We start from the raw sequence: 16889 nt of genomic DNA, 5'->3' as shown, positions 1-16889 counted from the left end.
GGAGGGAGCTGTGAAGGAGGAAAGGTTCCCACACACTAGGAAGCCCCTTCGCGGGCAGAGACTGTGGGTGGTGGAGGGAGAAAGATGCAGAGCCGTGGAGGAGAGCCCAGCAACAGGGGTGTGGAGGGCAAAGCAAAGAGATTCCCGCACAGAGGATCGCTGCGGACCGGCACTCACCAGCCCGAGAGGCTTGTCTGCTCACCCGCCGGGGCGGGCGGGGCTGGGACTTGAGGCTTGGGCTTCGGTCGGAGCGCAGGGAGAGGACTGGAGTTGGCGGCTAGAACACAGCCTGCAGGGGGTTAGTGCACCACGGCTAGCCGGGAGGGAGTCCGGGGAAAAGTCTGGACCTGCCGAAGATGCAAAAGACTTTTCCTTCCCTCTCTGTTTCCTGGTGCGCAAGGAGAGGGGATTAAGAGTGCTGCTTAAAGGAGCTCCAGAGACGGGCGCGAGCCGCGGCTAAAAGCGCGGACCCCAGAGACGGGCATGAGACGCTAAGGCTGCTGCTGCCGCCACCAGAAGCCTGTGTGCGAGCACAGGTAACTATCCACAAGCCCCTTCCAGGGAGCCTGTGCAGCTCACCACTGACAGGGTCCCGTGATCCAGAACAACTTCTCCGGGAGAACGCACTGTGCGCCTCAGGCTGGTGCAACGTCATGCCGGCCTCTGCCGCCGCAGGCTCGCCCCGCACTCCGTACCCCTCCCTCCCCCACGGCCTGAGTGAGCCGGAGACCCCGAATCAGCGGCTCCTTTAACCTCGTCCTGTCTCAGCGAAGAACAGACGCCCTCCGGCAACCTACACGCAGATGCGGGGCCAAATCCAAAACTGAGCCCAGGGAGCTGTGCGAACAAAGAAGAGAAAGGAAAATCTCTCCCAGCAGCCTCAGAAGCAGTGGATTAAAGCTCCACAATCAACTTGATGTACCCTGCATCTGCGGAATACGTGAATAGACAACGAATCATCCCAAATTGAGGAGGTGGACTTTGAGAGCAAGATTTATGATTTTTTCCCCCTTTTCCTCTTTTTGTGAGTGTGTATGTGTATGCTTCTGTGTGAGATTTTGTCTGTATAGCTTTGCTTCCACCATGTGTCCTAGGGTTCTATCTGTCCGGGTTTTTTTCTCCTTCTTTTTAAAAAATTTTTTTTTCTTAAACTTATTTTTTATTTTAATAACTTTATTTTATCTTACTTTATTTTATCTTCTTTTTTCTTTCCTTCCTTTACTCCTTCCTCCCTCCCTCTCTCTCTCTCTCTCTCTTTCTCTTTCTCTCTCTCTCCCCGTCCCTCCCTCCCTCCCTCCATCCCTCTCTCTCTCTCTCTCTCTCTCTCTTTCTTTCTTTCTTTCTACTTTTTCTCCCTTTTATTCTGAGCCGTGTGGATGAAAGGCTCTTGCTGCTGCAGCCAGGAGTCAGTGCTGTGCCTCTGTGGAGGGAGAGCCAACTTCAGGACACTGGTCCACAAGAGACCTCCCACCTCCACATAATATCAAACAGCGAAAATCTCCCAGAGATCTCCATCTCAACACCAGCACCCAGCTTCACTCAATGACCAGCAAGCTACAGTGCTGGACACCCTATGGCAAACAACTAGCAAGACAGGAACACAACCCCACCCATTAGCAGAGAGGCTGCCTAAAATCGTAAGTCCACAAACACCCCAAAACACACCAGAAGACATGGACCTGCCCACCAGAAAAACAAGATCCAGCCTCATCCACCACAACACAGGCACTAGTCCCCTCCACCAGGAAGCCTACACAACCCAATGAACCAACCTTAGTCACTGGGGACAGACACCAAAAACAACAGGAACTATGAACCTGCAGCCTACAAAAAGGAGACCCCAAACACAGTAAGAAAAGCAAAATGAGAAGACAGAAAAACACACAGCAGATGAAGGAGCAAGATAAAAACCCACCAGACCTAACAAATGAAGAGGAAATATGCAGTCTACCTGAAAAAGAATGCAGAATAATGATAGTAAAGATTATCAAAAATCTTGGAAATAGAACAGACAAAATGCAAGAAACATTTAACAAGGACCTAGAAGAACTAAAGATGAAACAAGCAACAATGAACAACACAATAAATGAAATTAAAAATACTCTAGATGGGATCAATAGCAGAATAACTAAGGCAGAAGAATGGATAAGTGACCTGGAAGATAAAATAGTGGAAATAACTAATGCAGAGCAGAATAAAGAAAAAAGAAAGAAAAGAACTGAGGACAGTCTCAGAGACCTCTGGGACAACATTAAACACACCAACATTCGAATTATAGGGGTTCCAGAAGAAGAAGAGAAAAACAAAGGGACTGAGAAAATATTTGAAGAGATTATAGTTGAAAACTTCCCTAATGTGGGAAAGGAAATAGTTAATCAAGTCCAGGAAGCACAGAGAGTCCCATACAGGATAAATCCAAGGAGAAATACGCCAAGACACATATTAATCAAACTGTCAAAAATTAAATACAAAGAAAACATATTAAAAGCAGCAAGGGAAAAACAACAAATAACACAAAAAGGAATCCCCATAAGGTTAACAGCTGATCCTTCAGCAGAAACTCTGCAAGCCAGAAGGGAGTGGCAGGACATATTTAAAGTGATGAAGGAGAAAAACCTGCAACCAAGATTACTCTACCCAGCAAGGATCTCATTCAGATTTGATGGAGAAATTAAAACCTTTACAGACAAGCAAAGTGAGAGAGTTCAGCACTACCAAACCAGCTTTACAACAACTGCTAAAGGAACTTCTCTAGGCAAGAAACACAAGAGAAGGAAAGACCTACAATAACGAGGCCAAAACAATTGAGAAAATGGGAATAGGAACATACATATCGATAATTACCTTAAATGTAAACGGACTAAATGCTCCCAACAAAAGACACAGATTGGCTGAATGGATAAAAAAACAAGACCCATATATATGCTGTCTACAAGAGACCCACTTCAGACCTAGTGACACATACAGACTGAAAGTAAGGGGATGGAAAAAGATATTCCATGCAAATGGAAACCGAAAGAAAGCTGGAGTAGCAATTCTCATATTAGACAAAATAGACTTTAAAATAAAGACTATTAGAAGAGACAAAGAAGGACACTACATAATGATCAAGGGATCGATCCAAGAAGAAGGTATAACAATTGTAAATATTTATGCACCCAACATAGGAGCACCTCAATACATAAGGCAAATACTAACAGCCATAAAAGGGGACATCGACAGTAACACATTCATAGTAGGGGACTTTAACACCCCACTGTCACCAATGGACAGATCATCCAAAATGAAAATAAATAAGGAAACACAAGCTTTAAATGATACATTAAACAAGATGGACTTAATTGATATTTATAGGACATTCCATCCAAAAACAACAGAATACACATTTTTCTCAAGTGCTCATGGAACATTCTCCAGGATAGATCATATCTTGGGTCACAAATCAAGGCTTGCTAAATTTAAGAAAACTGAAATTGTATCAAGTATCTTTTCTGAACACAACGCTATGAGACTAGATATCAATTACAGGAAAAATTCTGTAAAAAATACAAACACATGGAGGCTAAACAATACACTACTTAATAACGAAGTGATCACTGAAGAAATCAAAGAGGAAATAAAAAAATACCTAGAAACAAATGACAATGGAGACACGACGACCCAAAACCTATGGGATGCAGCAAAAGCAGTTCTAACAGGGAGGTTTATAGCAATACAAGCCCACCTTAAGAAACAGGAAACATATCGAATAAACATCCTAACCTTGCACCTAAAGCAATTAGAGAAAGAAGAACGAAAAAACCCCAAAGTTAGCAGAAGGAAAGTAATCATAAAAATCAGATCAGAAATAAATGAAAAAGAAAGGAAGGAAATGATAGCAAAGATCAATAAAACTAAAAGCTGGTTCTTTGAGAAGATAAACAAAATTGATAAACCATTAGCCAGACTCATCAAGAAAAGAAGGGAGAAGACTCAAATCAATAGAATTAGAAATGAAAAAGGAGAAGTAACAACTGACACTACAGAAATACAAAAGATCATGAGAGATTACTACAAGCAACTCTATGCCAATAAAATGGACAACCTGGAAGAAATGGACAAATTCTTAGAAAGGCACCACCTGCCAAGACCGAATCAGGAAGAAATAGAAAATATGAACAGACCAATCACAAGCACTGAAATTGAAACTGTGATTAAAAATCTTCCAACAAACAAAAGTCCAGGACCAGATGCCTTCAAAGGCGAATTCTATCAAACATTTAGAGAAGAGCTAACACCTATCTTTCTCAAACTCTTCCAAAGTATATCAGAGGGAGGAACACTCCCAAACTCATTGTACGAGGCCACCATCACCCTGATACCAAAACCAGACAAGGATGTCACAAAGAAAGAAAACTACAGGCCAATACCACTGACGAACATAGATGCAAAAATCCTCAACAAAATACTAGCAAACAGAATCCAACAGCACATTAAAAGAATCACACACCATAATCAAGTGTGGTTTATTCCAGGAATGCAAGGATTCTTCAGTATACGCAAATCATAATCTACGTGATACACCATATTAACAAACTGAAGGAGAAAATCCATATGATCATCTCAATAGATGCAGAGAAAGCTTTCAACAAAATTCAACACCCATTTATGATAAAAACCCTGCAGAAAGTAGGCATAGAGGGAACTTTCCTCAACATAATAAAGGCCATATATAACAAACCCACAGCCAACATAATCCTCAATGGTGAAAAACTGAAAGCATTTCCACTAAGATCAGGAACAAGACAAGGTTGCCCACTCTCACCACTCTTATTCAACATAGTTTTGGAAGTTTTAGCCACAGCAATCAGAGAAGAAAAGGAAATAAAATGAATCCAAATTGGAAAAGAAGAAGTAAAGCTGTCACTCTTTGCAGATGACATGATAGTATACATAGGAAATCCTAAAGATGCTACCAGAAAACTACTAGAGCTAATCAATGAATTTGGTAAAGTAGCTGGATACAAAATTAATGCACAGAAATATCTGCATTACTATACACTAAGGATGAAAAATTTGAAAGTGAAATCAAGAAATCACTCCCATTTACCATTGCAACAAAAAGAATAAAATAGCTAGGAATAAGCCTACCTAAGGAGACAAAAGACCTGTATGCAGAAAATTATAAGACACTGATGAAAGAAATTAAAGATGATACAAATAGATGGAGAGATATACCATGTTCTTCGATTGGAAGAATCAACATTGTGAAAATGACTATACTACCCAAAGCAATCTACAGATTCAATGCAATCCCTATCAAACTACCACTGGCATTTTTCACAGAACTAGAACAAAAAATTTCATAATTTGTATGGAAACACAAAAGACCCCGAATAGCCAAAGCAATATTAAGAACGAAAAACGGAGCTGGAGGTATCAGGCTCCCTTACTTGAGACTATACTACAAAGCTACAGTAATCAAGACAGTATGGTACTGCCAGAGAAACGGAAAGATAGATCATTGGAACAGAAAAGAAAGCCCAGAGATAAACCCACGTACATATGGTCACCTTATCTTTGATAAGAAATGTACAGTGGAGAAAGGACAGCCTCGTCAATAAGTGGTGCTGGGAAAGCTGGACAGGTACATGTAAAAGTATGAGATTAGATCACTCCCTCACACCATACACAAAAATAAGCTCAAAATGGATTAAAGACCTAAAATGTAAGGCCAGAAACCATCAAACTCTTAGAGGAAAACATAGGCAGAACACTCTATGACATAAATCACAGCAAGATCCTTTTTGACCCACCTCCTAGAGAAATGAAAACAAAAATAAACAAATGGGACCTAATGAAACTTAAAAGCTTTTGCGCAGCAAAGGAAACCATAAACAAGACCAAAAGACAACCCTCAGAATGGGAAAAAATATTTGCAAATGAAGCAACTGACAAAGGATTAATCTCCAAAATTTATAAGCAGCTCATGCAGCTCAATAACAAAAAAACAAACCAATCCAAAAATGGGCAGAAGATATTTCTAAATAGATATTTCTACAAAAAAGATATACAGACTGCCAACAAACACATGAAAGAATGCTCAACATGATTAATCATTAGAGAAATGCAGATCAAAACTACAATGAGATATCATCTCACACCAGTCAAAATGTCCATCATCAAAAAATCTAGAAATAATAAATGCTGGAGAAGGTGTGGAGAAAAGGGAACACTCCTGCACTGCTGGCGGGAATGTGAATTGGTACAGCCACTATGGAGAACAGTATGGAGGTTCCTTAAAAAACTACAAATAGAACTACCATATGACCCAGAAATCCCACTACTAGGCATATACCCTGAGAAAACCATAATTCAAAAAGAGTCATGTACCAAAATGTTCATTGCAGCTCTATTTGCAATAGCCCGGAGATGGAAACAACCTAAGTGTCCATCATCAGATGAATGGATAAAGAAGATGTGGCACATATATACAATGAAATATTACTCAGCCATAAAAAGAAACGAAATTGAGCTATTTGTAATGAGGTGGATGGACCTAGAGTCTGTCATACAGAGTGAAGTAAGTCAGAAAGAGAAAGACAAATACCGTATGCTAACACATATATATGGAATTTAAGAAAAAAAAATGTCATGAAGAACCTAGGGGTAAGACAGGAATAAAGACACAGACCTACTAGAGAATGTACTTTAAGATATGGGGAGGGGGTAGGGTAAGCTGTGACAAAGCGAGAGAGTGGCATGGACATATATACACTACCAAACATAAAATAGATAGCTAGTGGGAAGTAGCCACATAGCACAGGGAGATCAGCTCGGTGCTTTGTGACTGCCTGGAGGGGTTGGATAGGGAGGGTGGGAGGGAGGGAGATGCAAGAGGGAAGAGATATGGGAACATATGTATATGCATAACTGATTCACTTTTTTATAAAGCAGAAACTAACACCATTGTAAAGCAATTATACTCCAATAAAGATGTAAAAAATAAATAAATAAATAAGAAAAAAAAAAAACTCCAAGGACTTTAGGTAATAGAGACTATACAGAGAGTATATAGACATTTAAGAAAAGGAAGCAAACTGAAAACCTAAAAAGAACTTTCAGAAATGATAAATACTTGAAATTAAAAATTTAATGTAGCGAGTAAATAGTACATAGAATTGAAGAGAGAATGAATAAACTATAGAAACAAAACAGGAAATTACCCTGAGTGTAGTAGCAACGAGACGCTGAATGAGAGACTTCCCTGGTGGCACAGTGGTTAAGAATCCGCCTGGCAGTACAGGTGACATGGGTTCAAGCCCTGGTCCAGGAAGATCCCACATGCTGCAGAACAACTAAGCCCATGTGCCACAGCTACTAAGCCTGCACTCCAGAGCCCACAAGGCACAAGTACTGAAGCCTGCACGCCTAGAGCCTGTGCTCCACAACAAGAGAAGCCACCACAATGAGAAGCCTACACACCGCAACAAAGAGTAGCCCCCACTCGCCGCAACTAGAGAAAGCCTGCACACAGCAACAAAGACCCAGTGCAGCCATAAATAAATAAATAAATAAATAAATAAAGTTGAATGAGAACATTCAGTATATGCCTTGTAGAAGTTCTAGAGAATATAGGAGCAAAACAGTATTGAAAGTGATAATGACTAGAAATGATTAATGAAAGGCATGAATCTTCAAATTTAGGAAATACAGTGAACCAAGGATAAATAAAAATAATACTGCAAGACAACAAATACAAAGAGAAAAGTTTTTAAAGCAACAAGAAAAAAAGATTACCTACAAAAGAATAACATGATGGTAGAACTCCATGGCAGCCTTATGAACAGAAATAATAAAATAGTTTCAAAATGATAAAAGAAAATCATCTAGAATTTGGTCTCTAGTTAAATTATTCAAGAATCAAAGTAAACTAAAGACTTTTTCAGTCAAAGACTTGGGAGACTTCAGGATAAGAGACCCTTGTTGAAAAGTCTACTGAAATATGTCCTACACAAATAAATAAAATTGAATACAAATGAAAAAGTAATATATAAGAGAGATTAGTTTGCAAAAAGGTTGGTAAAGATTCTGGTAAATCTAGCCCGCCCCTGCCCCCTTTCATGGCCACACTGCAAGGGTGCGGTCCTGGAGAGCAAGGTCCAGTCTGGTACCTGCTATCCTTCTCCCTCTCCTGCCATCCATTGCCTCAACTTCCCTCCACCGACCGGCACGCAGAGCCCAGGTCTGTGGTTATGTGCGTGGCGGCAGGCAAGCGCGATGAGGCGGGCAGTGCTGCAGCTTTGTACGCTGAGTAAAGGGCTCCTCGCTCCCATCAGAGAACTGACTCAAGGATCTCAGAATCCCAAGAAACAGAGAGTCTTCCACATTCATGAAATTCCAGATAAGTTGCGGGAGATAGTAGGAGCATCCACAAACTGGAGAGACCACGTGAAAGCAATGGAGGAAAGAAAATTACTTAATAGTTTTTTTGGCTAAGTCACAGAAAGGACTGCCACCTAAGGAGAATGAAAGACAGTTACACTGAAGTTCTCTTACCTTTGGGCAGTCAGCCTGAATTACAAGAGAAATATTTGACTGTTCAAAACACTGTAAGGTTTGGCAGGATTCTTGAGGATCTTGACAGCTTAGGAGTACTTATTTGCTACATGCACAACAAAAATCATTCAGCTAAGATGTCTCCTTTATCAATAGTTACAGCCCTGGTGGACAGGACTGATATGTGTAAGAAGAGCTTAATTACGCCCAGAACAGGACATCAAGTTCAGTGGCCATGTTAGTTGGGTTGGGAAGACGTCCATGGAAGTGAGGATGCATATGTTCCAGTTACACCGCAATGAATTTTCCCCTGTTTTGGATGTGACATTTGTAATGGTGGCCCGTGATTCTGAAAACAAAGGGTGGGCATTTGTAAATCCACTCACCCTTGAAAGCCCAGAGGAAGAAGAGCTCTTTAGACAAGGAGAATTGAACAAGGGGAGAAGGGTCGCCTTCAGCTCCGTGTCATTACTGAAAATGGCTCCCACTGCTGAGGAGAGGACAACCATATATGAGATGTTTCTTAACATGCTGGATCCAAAGACTATAAGTTTTTGAAGTTGAGTTTTGCCTCCTAATGCAGTGTGGATGGAGAAACCTTTAGAGAGAGTCATCAAGGAAAAAAAGAGACAGGGCCCAAATCAATAAAATTGCAAATGAAAAAGAAGTTACAACTGACACCACAGAAATACAAAGGATCACGGGACTTACCTGGTGGTTCAGTGGGTAAGACTCCATGCTCCCAATGCAGGGGGCCTGGGTTTGATCCCTGGTCTGGGAACTAGATCCTGCATGCATGCCACAACTAAGAGTCCACGTGCTGCAACTAGGATGTCTGAATGCCGCAAATAAGAAGCCCTCGTGGTGCAGCTATGAGCCCGCATGCCACAACTAAAAGATCCCGCATGCCACAACTAAAGATCCCACGTGCAGCAACTAAGATCCCAAGTGCCACAACTAAGACTTTTCACAGCCAAAAAAAAAAAGAAGAAGTACAAAGGATCATAAGAGACTACTACAAGCAACTATACACCAATACAATGGACAGCCTAGGAGAAATGGACAAATTCTTAGAAAGGACAACCTTTCAAGACTGAACCAGCAAGAAACAGAAAATATGAACAGACCAATGACAAGTACTGAAATTGAAACTGTGATTAAAAATCTTCCATCAAACAAAAGTCCAGGACCAAATGGCTTCACAGGTGAATTCTATCAAACATTTAGAGGACAGTTAACACCTACCCTTCTGAAACTCTTCCAAAAAGTTGCAGAGGAAGGAACACTCCCAAGCTCATTCTATGAGGCCACCATCACCCTGGTATCAAAACCACACAAAGATAACACACAAAAAAGAAAATTAAAGACCAATATCACTGATGAACATAGACACAAAAATCCTCAACAAAATAATAGCAAACTGAATCCAACAACACATTAAAAGGATCATACAACATGATCAAGTGGGATTTATCCCAGAGATGCAAGGATTCTTCAATTTATGCAAATCAGTCAATGTGATACACATATTAATAAATTGAATAATAAAAACCATATGATTATCTCAACAGATGAAGAAAAAGCTCTCAACAAAATTCAACACCCATTTATGATAAAAAAAAAAAACTCTCCAGTAAGTGGGCATAGAGGGAACCTTCCTCAATATAATAAAGGCCATATATGACAAACCTACAGCAAACATCATTCTCAATGGTGAAAAATTGAAAGCATTTCCTCTAAGATCAGGAAGAAGACAAGGATGTCCACTCTCGCCACTATTATTCAACATACTCTTGGAAGTCCTAGCCATGGCAAGCAGAGAAGAAAAAGAAATAAAAGGAATCCAAATTGGAAAAGAAGAAGTAAAACTGTCACTATTTGCAGATGACATGATACTATGCATAGCAAATCTTAAAGATGCTGCCAGAAAACTACTAGAGCTCATAAATGAATTTGGTAAAGTTACAGGATACAAAATTAATACACAGAACTCTCTTAACACATTAAAAGGAACACTCCCAAGCTCATCCTATGAGGCCACCATCACCCTGATACCAAAAACAGACAGATATCACACACAAAAAAATTAAAGGCCAATATCACTGATGAACAGAGACATAAAAATCCTCAACAAAATAATAGCAAACCAAAAGATTAGAAAGAGAAATTCCAGAAACAATCCCATTTACCATTGCATCAAAAAGAATAAAATACCAAGGAATAAACCTACCTAAGGAGGCAAACGACCTGTACTCAGAAAACTATAAGATACTGATGAAAGAAATAAAAGATGACACAACCAGATGGAGAGATATACCATACTCTTGGATTGGAAGAATCAATATTGTGAAAATGACTATACTAGCCAAAGCAATCTACAGATTCCATGCAATCCCTATCAAATTACCAATGGTATTTTTCACATAATTAGAACAATAATTTTACAATTTGTATGGAAACACAAAAGACCATGAATAGCCAAAGCAATCTTGAGAAAGAAAAACGGAGCTGGAAGAATCAGGCTCCCTGACTTCAGACTATACCACAAAGCTACATTCATCAAAACAGTTGGTACTGACACAAAAACAGAAATATGGATCAATGGAACAGGATAGAAAGTCCAGAGATAAACCCATGCACCTATGGTTACCTTATCTTGACAAAGGAGGCAACAAAGTACACTGGAGAAAAGACAGTCTCTTCAATAAGTGGTGCTGGGAAAATTGGACAGCTACATGTAAAAGAATGAAATTAGAACGCTCCTTAACACCATACACAAAAATAAACTCAAAATGGATTAAAGACCTAAATGTAAGATCAGACACTATCAAACTCTTAGAGGAAAACATAGGAAGAACACTCTTTGACATAAATTGCAGCAAGATCTTTTTTGATCCACCTCCTAGAGTAATACAGATAAAAACAAAAATAAACAAATGGGACCTACATAACATTAAAATCTTTTGAACAGCAAAGGAAACCATAAACAAAACAAAAAGACAACCCTCAGAATGGGAGAAAATATTTGCAAATGTAGCAACTGACAAGGAATTAATCTCCAAAATATACTAACAGCTCATGCAGCTCAGTATCAAAAAAAGAAACAACTGAACAATAAATGGGTGTAAGATCTAAATACACATTTCTCCAAAGAAGACATACATATGGCCTAAAAGCACATGAGAAAGATGCTCAAAATCACTATTAGAGAAATGCAAATCAAAACTACAATGAGGTATCACCTCACACTGGTCAGATGGCCATCATCAAAATATCTACAAACAATAAATGGTGGAGAGGGTGTGGAGAAAAAAGAACCCTCATACACTGTTGGTAGGAATGTTAATTGGTACAGCCACTATGGAGAACAGTATGGAGGTTCCTTTAAAAACTAAAAATAAAGCTACTGTATGATCCAGCAATCCCATTCCTGGGCATATATCTGGAGAAAGCCATAATTTGAAAAGATACATGCACCCCATTGCTCATTGCAGCACTATTTACAATAAGCAGGACGTGGAAGCAACTTAAATGTCCATCAACAGAGGAATGGATAAAGATGTGGTACATATATACAATGGAATATTACTCAGTCATAAAAAAGAATGAAATAATGCCATTTGCAGCAGCATGGATGGACCTAGAGGTTGTCATAATAAGTGAAGTAAGTCAGACAGAAAGACAAATATCATATGATATCGCTTATATGTGGAAACTAAAAAAAGGGTACAAATGAACTTATCTACAAAAAAAATAGAATTACAGATGTAGAAAACAAACTTATGGTTACCGGGGGGTAAGGAGAGGGGCATAAATTGGGAGTTTGGGATTGACATATACACACTACTATATATAAAATAGATAACTAATAAGGACCTACTGTATGTATAGCACAGGGAACTCTACTCAATACTCTATAATGACCTATATGGGCAAAGAAGCTTTAAAAAAGGGTCTATATATGTATATGTATAACTGATTCACTTTGCTGTACAGCAGAAACTAACACAACAATCAACTTACTCCAATAAAAAATTTTTAATAAATAAATAGCATTAAAAAAAGAAAATCCTAAGATCCCATCAAAGAACTACTAGAACTCATCAATGAATTCGGTAAAGTTGCAGGATACAAAATTAATATACAGAACCTACTGCATTTCTGTACACTAACAACAAACTATCAGAAAGAGAAATTAACACAAAAACAGACACATGGATCAGTGGAACAGAACAGAGAGCCCAGAAATGAACCCACATTTACATGGTCAATTAATCTATGACAAGGAGACAAGAATACACAATGGGGAAAAGACAGCCTCTTAGAGAAATGGTGTTGGAAAAGTGGACAGCTACATGCAAAAAAATCAGACTAGATTACTCTCTCACAGCATGCACAAGAATGAATTCAAATGGATTAAAGATTTAAATGTAAGACCTGAAACCAGAAAACGTCTAGAAGAAAACATAGGCAGTATGCTCTTTGACATTGGTCTTAGTAATATTTTTTTTGCATATAATCTCCTCAGGCAAGGGAAACAAAAGCAAAAATAAACAAATGGGACTACAACAAACTAAAAAGCTTTTGGACAGTGAAGCAAACTATCAGCAAAACAAAAAGGTTGCCTACTAAATGAGAGAAGATATTTGCAAATATCTTGCAAATGATATATCAGATAAGGGGTTAATATCCAAAATAATACATACAACTCAAAATAATACATACAACTCAACAACAATACATACAACTCAACATCCAAAAAACAAAAACCCTATTAAAAAATGGGCAGGGGCTTCCCTGGTGGCGCAGTGGTTGAGAGTCCGCCTGCCGATGCAGGGGACACGGGTTCGTGCCCCGGTCCGGGAAGATCCCACATGCTGCGGAGTGGCTGGGCCTGTGAGCCATGGCCACTGAGCCTGCGCGTTGGAGCCTGTGCTCCACAACGGGAGAGGCCACAACAGTGAGAGGCCTGCATACGGCAAAAAATAAATAAATAAAAATAAAATAAAATAAAAAATGGGCAGAGGAGCTGAATAGAATTTTTTCCAAGGAAGACACACAGATGGCCAACAGGTACATGAAAAAATGCTCAATATCACTAGTCATCAGAGAAATGGACATCAAAACCACAATGAGACATCACTTCACACCTGTTAGAATGGCTATTATTAAAAAAGATAAAGTGTTGGTGAGAATGTGAAGAAAAGGGAACCCTAGTACACTGTTGGTGGAAATGTAAGTTGGTGCAGCCACTATGGAAAACAGTATGAAAATTCCTCAAAAAATTAAAAATAGAACTACCATATGATCCAGCAGTTCCACTCCTGGGCATATATCCAAAGAAAACCAAAACACTAATTTGAAAAAATACATACACCCTTATGTTCATTGCAGCATTATTTATAATAGCCAAGATATGGAAGCAACCCAAGTGCCCATCAACAGATTAATGGATAAAGAAGATGTGTGGCATATATACACAATCGAATACTAGTCAGCCATAAAAAAAAAAAAGAATGAAATCTTGCCATTTGTGACAACATGGTTGGACCTAGCGGGTAGTATGCTAAGTGAAATAAGTCAGCCCACGAAAGACAAATACTACACAATTTCACTTATATGTGGAATATGAAAAATAAAACAAATGAACAAACAAAACAGAAACAGAGTTATAGCTACAGAGAGCAAACAAGTAGTTGCCAGAAGAGAGAGGCATAGGCGAAGGAGAAATAGACATGAGGGAAATTAAGAGGTACAAACTTTCAGTTGCAAACAAATGAGTCACAAGGATGAAATATACAGTGTGGGGAATATAGTCAATAACTCTATAATATCTTTGTGTAGTGATATAGCATAACTAGACTTACTGCAATCATTTTGAAATGTATAGAACTATCAAATCACTCTGTTGTGTGACAAGAACTAACATATTGTTTTAAGTCAATTATACTTGAAAAACAAACAAACAAACTCATAGAAAAAGAAACCAGATTTGTAGTTACCAGAGGCGGGGGTGTGGGTGAAGGAGGAATTGGAGAAAGGTGGTCAAAAGGTACAAACTTCCAGTTATAAGATAAATAAGTACCAGGGATGAAATGTACAACATAAATATAATTAACTCTGTTGTATGTCATATATGAAAGTTGTTATGAATAAATCCTAGGAGTTCTCATCACAAGGAAAACTTTTCTTCTATTCCTTTAATTTTGTATTTAAATGAGATGATAGATGTTCATTAAACTTACTGTGATAATTTCATGATTAAATAATTATGCTGTACATCTTATACAGTGCTGTATGTCAATTATATCTCAATAAAACTGGAAGAAAACAAAAGAAAAGAAAGAAAAGGACAGAAAAAGAACAAATAATATCATCCAAAAGAAAGCTGGAATAGCTTTTTCAATATCAAACTAGACAGACTTTAAGTGAAAAGGTATGGCTAAGTATAAAAGATTCCCCTACCATGATAAAAGGAACAATTCACTACAAAGATATAAAATTGCACACATAGCTTCAAATTATGACAATTACTGGAAAATTTTGGCAAAATCACAGTCTTCTTTTATCATATATCTTTCAGTTATTAATCTTGTTAAAGCAAACTAAAACTTATTAAGAGTATATATTCAAACAACACAATTAATGCATTATATTTAATAGACATATGGAACCCTGAACCTAATTTAAAAATTCTTTTCAAGCACACACAAAACTATGACACAAAGTGAGTATCAACACGTGCCAAGAATAGATAACATTTGGACCATATTTTCTGATAAGAATGCAGTTAAGTTAGAAATTAGTAACAAAAAGACAACTAAATAAAATTATGTTTGGAATTTTTCAAATGCACCTCTAAATAACATGTTGATGGAAACTCAAAGAAAGTATAAGAAGGGAAATAAAGACCAGAAATTAATGAAATAGAACACAACGGAATAAAGAATCAACAAAACCACGAGCTGGTTCTTTCAGATAACAAAATAGATAAACTTTGGCAAGACCGACCAAGAAAAAACAGATTAGACACAGATAATATTAACAATAAACAAAAGGAGAACTGAGAATTCAATAGAGATATTAAAATGTCAAGAGTATAATGTGAGCAATTTTCTGCCAATAAATTTGAAAATGTAAAAAGTTGGAAGTTTTCAATATAATTTTTTAAACCATGCTAAAGTAAAACAAAGCTTTTATAAGATAGAATAGGTAAGTGTCTTCATGATCTTTGGGTAGAGCAATTTGTGGTATTTTCACACAGTGTAATACTATACAGCAATGAGAAGGAACAAACTACAATACATGCAACAATATGAATGAATGTTGCATAATTTTGAGTAAAAGAAGCCAGGCACAAAAGAGTACACACAGTATGATTCCATTTCTATAAAGCACAAGAGCTGGCAAAACCTATTCTGTCAGCAGCCAGTGGTCTCCTGGACTAGAAGGGGGCACAAGAGCAGTTAGGGTGCTGGTAATATTCTACTTGAACTGTTTTCTGGTTACATGGGCAGGTTACCTTTACGAAAATTTATTGAGTTTTACATTCATGGCTTGCATTCTTCTATATGTATGTTTTATCTCAATAAAAAGTTTATTTTTTCAAAAATGAAGAAACAAACTCCTGAAATAGTCTCATCCTGGCTAAAGCAAATTGAGCAAATATTTTAAAATCTACCCACCAAGAATAAAAATTTCAGGACCAGATAGTTTTTTTGTTTAATTCTACCAGCCTTTCAAAAAACAAGTTATTTTTATCTTCTGCAGACTGTGCCAAAGAATAGAAAAGAATGGCCAGCTTATTTTATGAGGCTAGAAACAGGCTGAGCCTCAAGACAGAAACAGAAAAGAACAGTATGAGAAAGTTACATGTTAGTTTCTCGACTGTGAAAATAGATATAAAAAATGTGAAAACATTTTTAGCAAAGAAAAAAGAAATTAAGTGTTTTATGTTAATAGATTAAAGGAGATATTCAGGTCAGTTATCTTGAAAATGTGATCTGGGAGAACACACACACACACGTATATATAAAGTTTCATGTGTTAGCACATGACAATGCATTATACAAAGTTGTAGGAGCAGAATGCTGGAAACAACCTAACTGTCCAGCAACAGGAGAAATGATAAATAGACACAACGAATTAGTAAATGAAGGTAAATGTATGCACTAAAGCTAATATATCAGTATGGATTAATATCATAAAAATAATGCTGAGGAAAAAAGTTACAGAAGGATATGTACAGTTAATGATACTAGATTTATAAAACATGCAAAACACACTATATCACACATGTGTGATAAAAGTATGAAAGTATAGTATAGACACATACGAAAGAATGCATGGGT

At 38.0% G+C, this 16889-nt stretch overlaps 1 protein-coding gene and 1 pseudogene across 2 annotated transcripts in view; one reads left to right on the top strand and one right to left on the bottom strand.

The window, feature by feature from the left end:
* Window positions 1–16889, bottom strand: part of USP50 (ubiquitin specific peptidase 50) — a 31495-nt gene that overhangs the window by 3198 nt on the left and 11408 nt on the right. The window lies entirely within an intron of this gene.
* On the top strand, window positions 7477–9502 carry LOC114904481 (annotated as a pseudogene).

The sequence above is a fragment of the Monodon monoceros genome, unplaced genomic scaffold (assembly GCF_005190385.1).
Source record: "Monodon monoceros isolate NGI ecotype Baffin Bay Population unplaced genomic scaffold, NGI_Narwhal_1 Super_Scaffold_21, whole genome shotgun sequence".
Taxonomy (NCBI): Eukaryota; Metazoa; Chordata; class Mammalia; order Artiodactyla; family Monodontidae; genus Monodon; species Monodon monoceros.
This window is presented reverse-complemented; position numbering and strand designations above follow the sequence as displayed.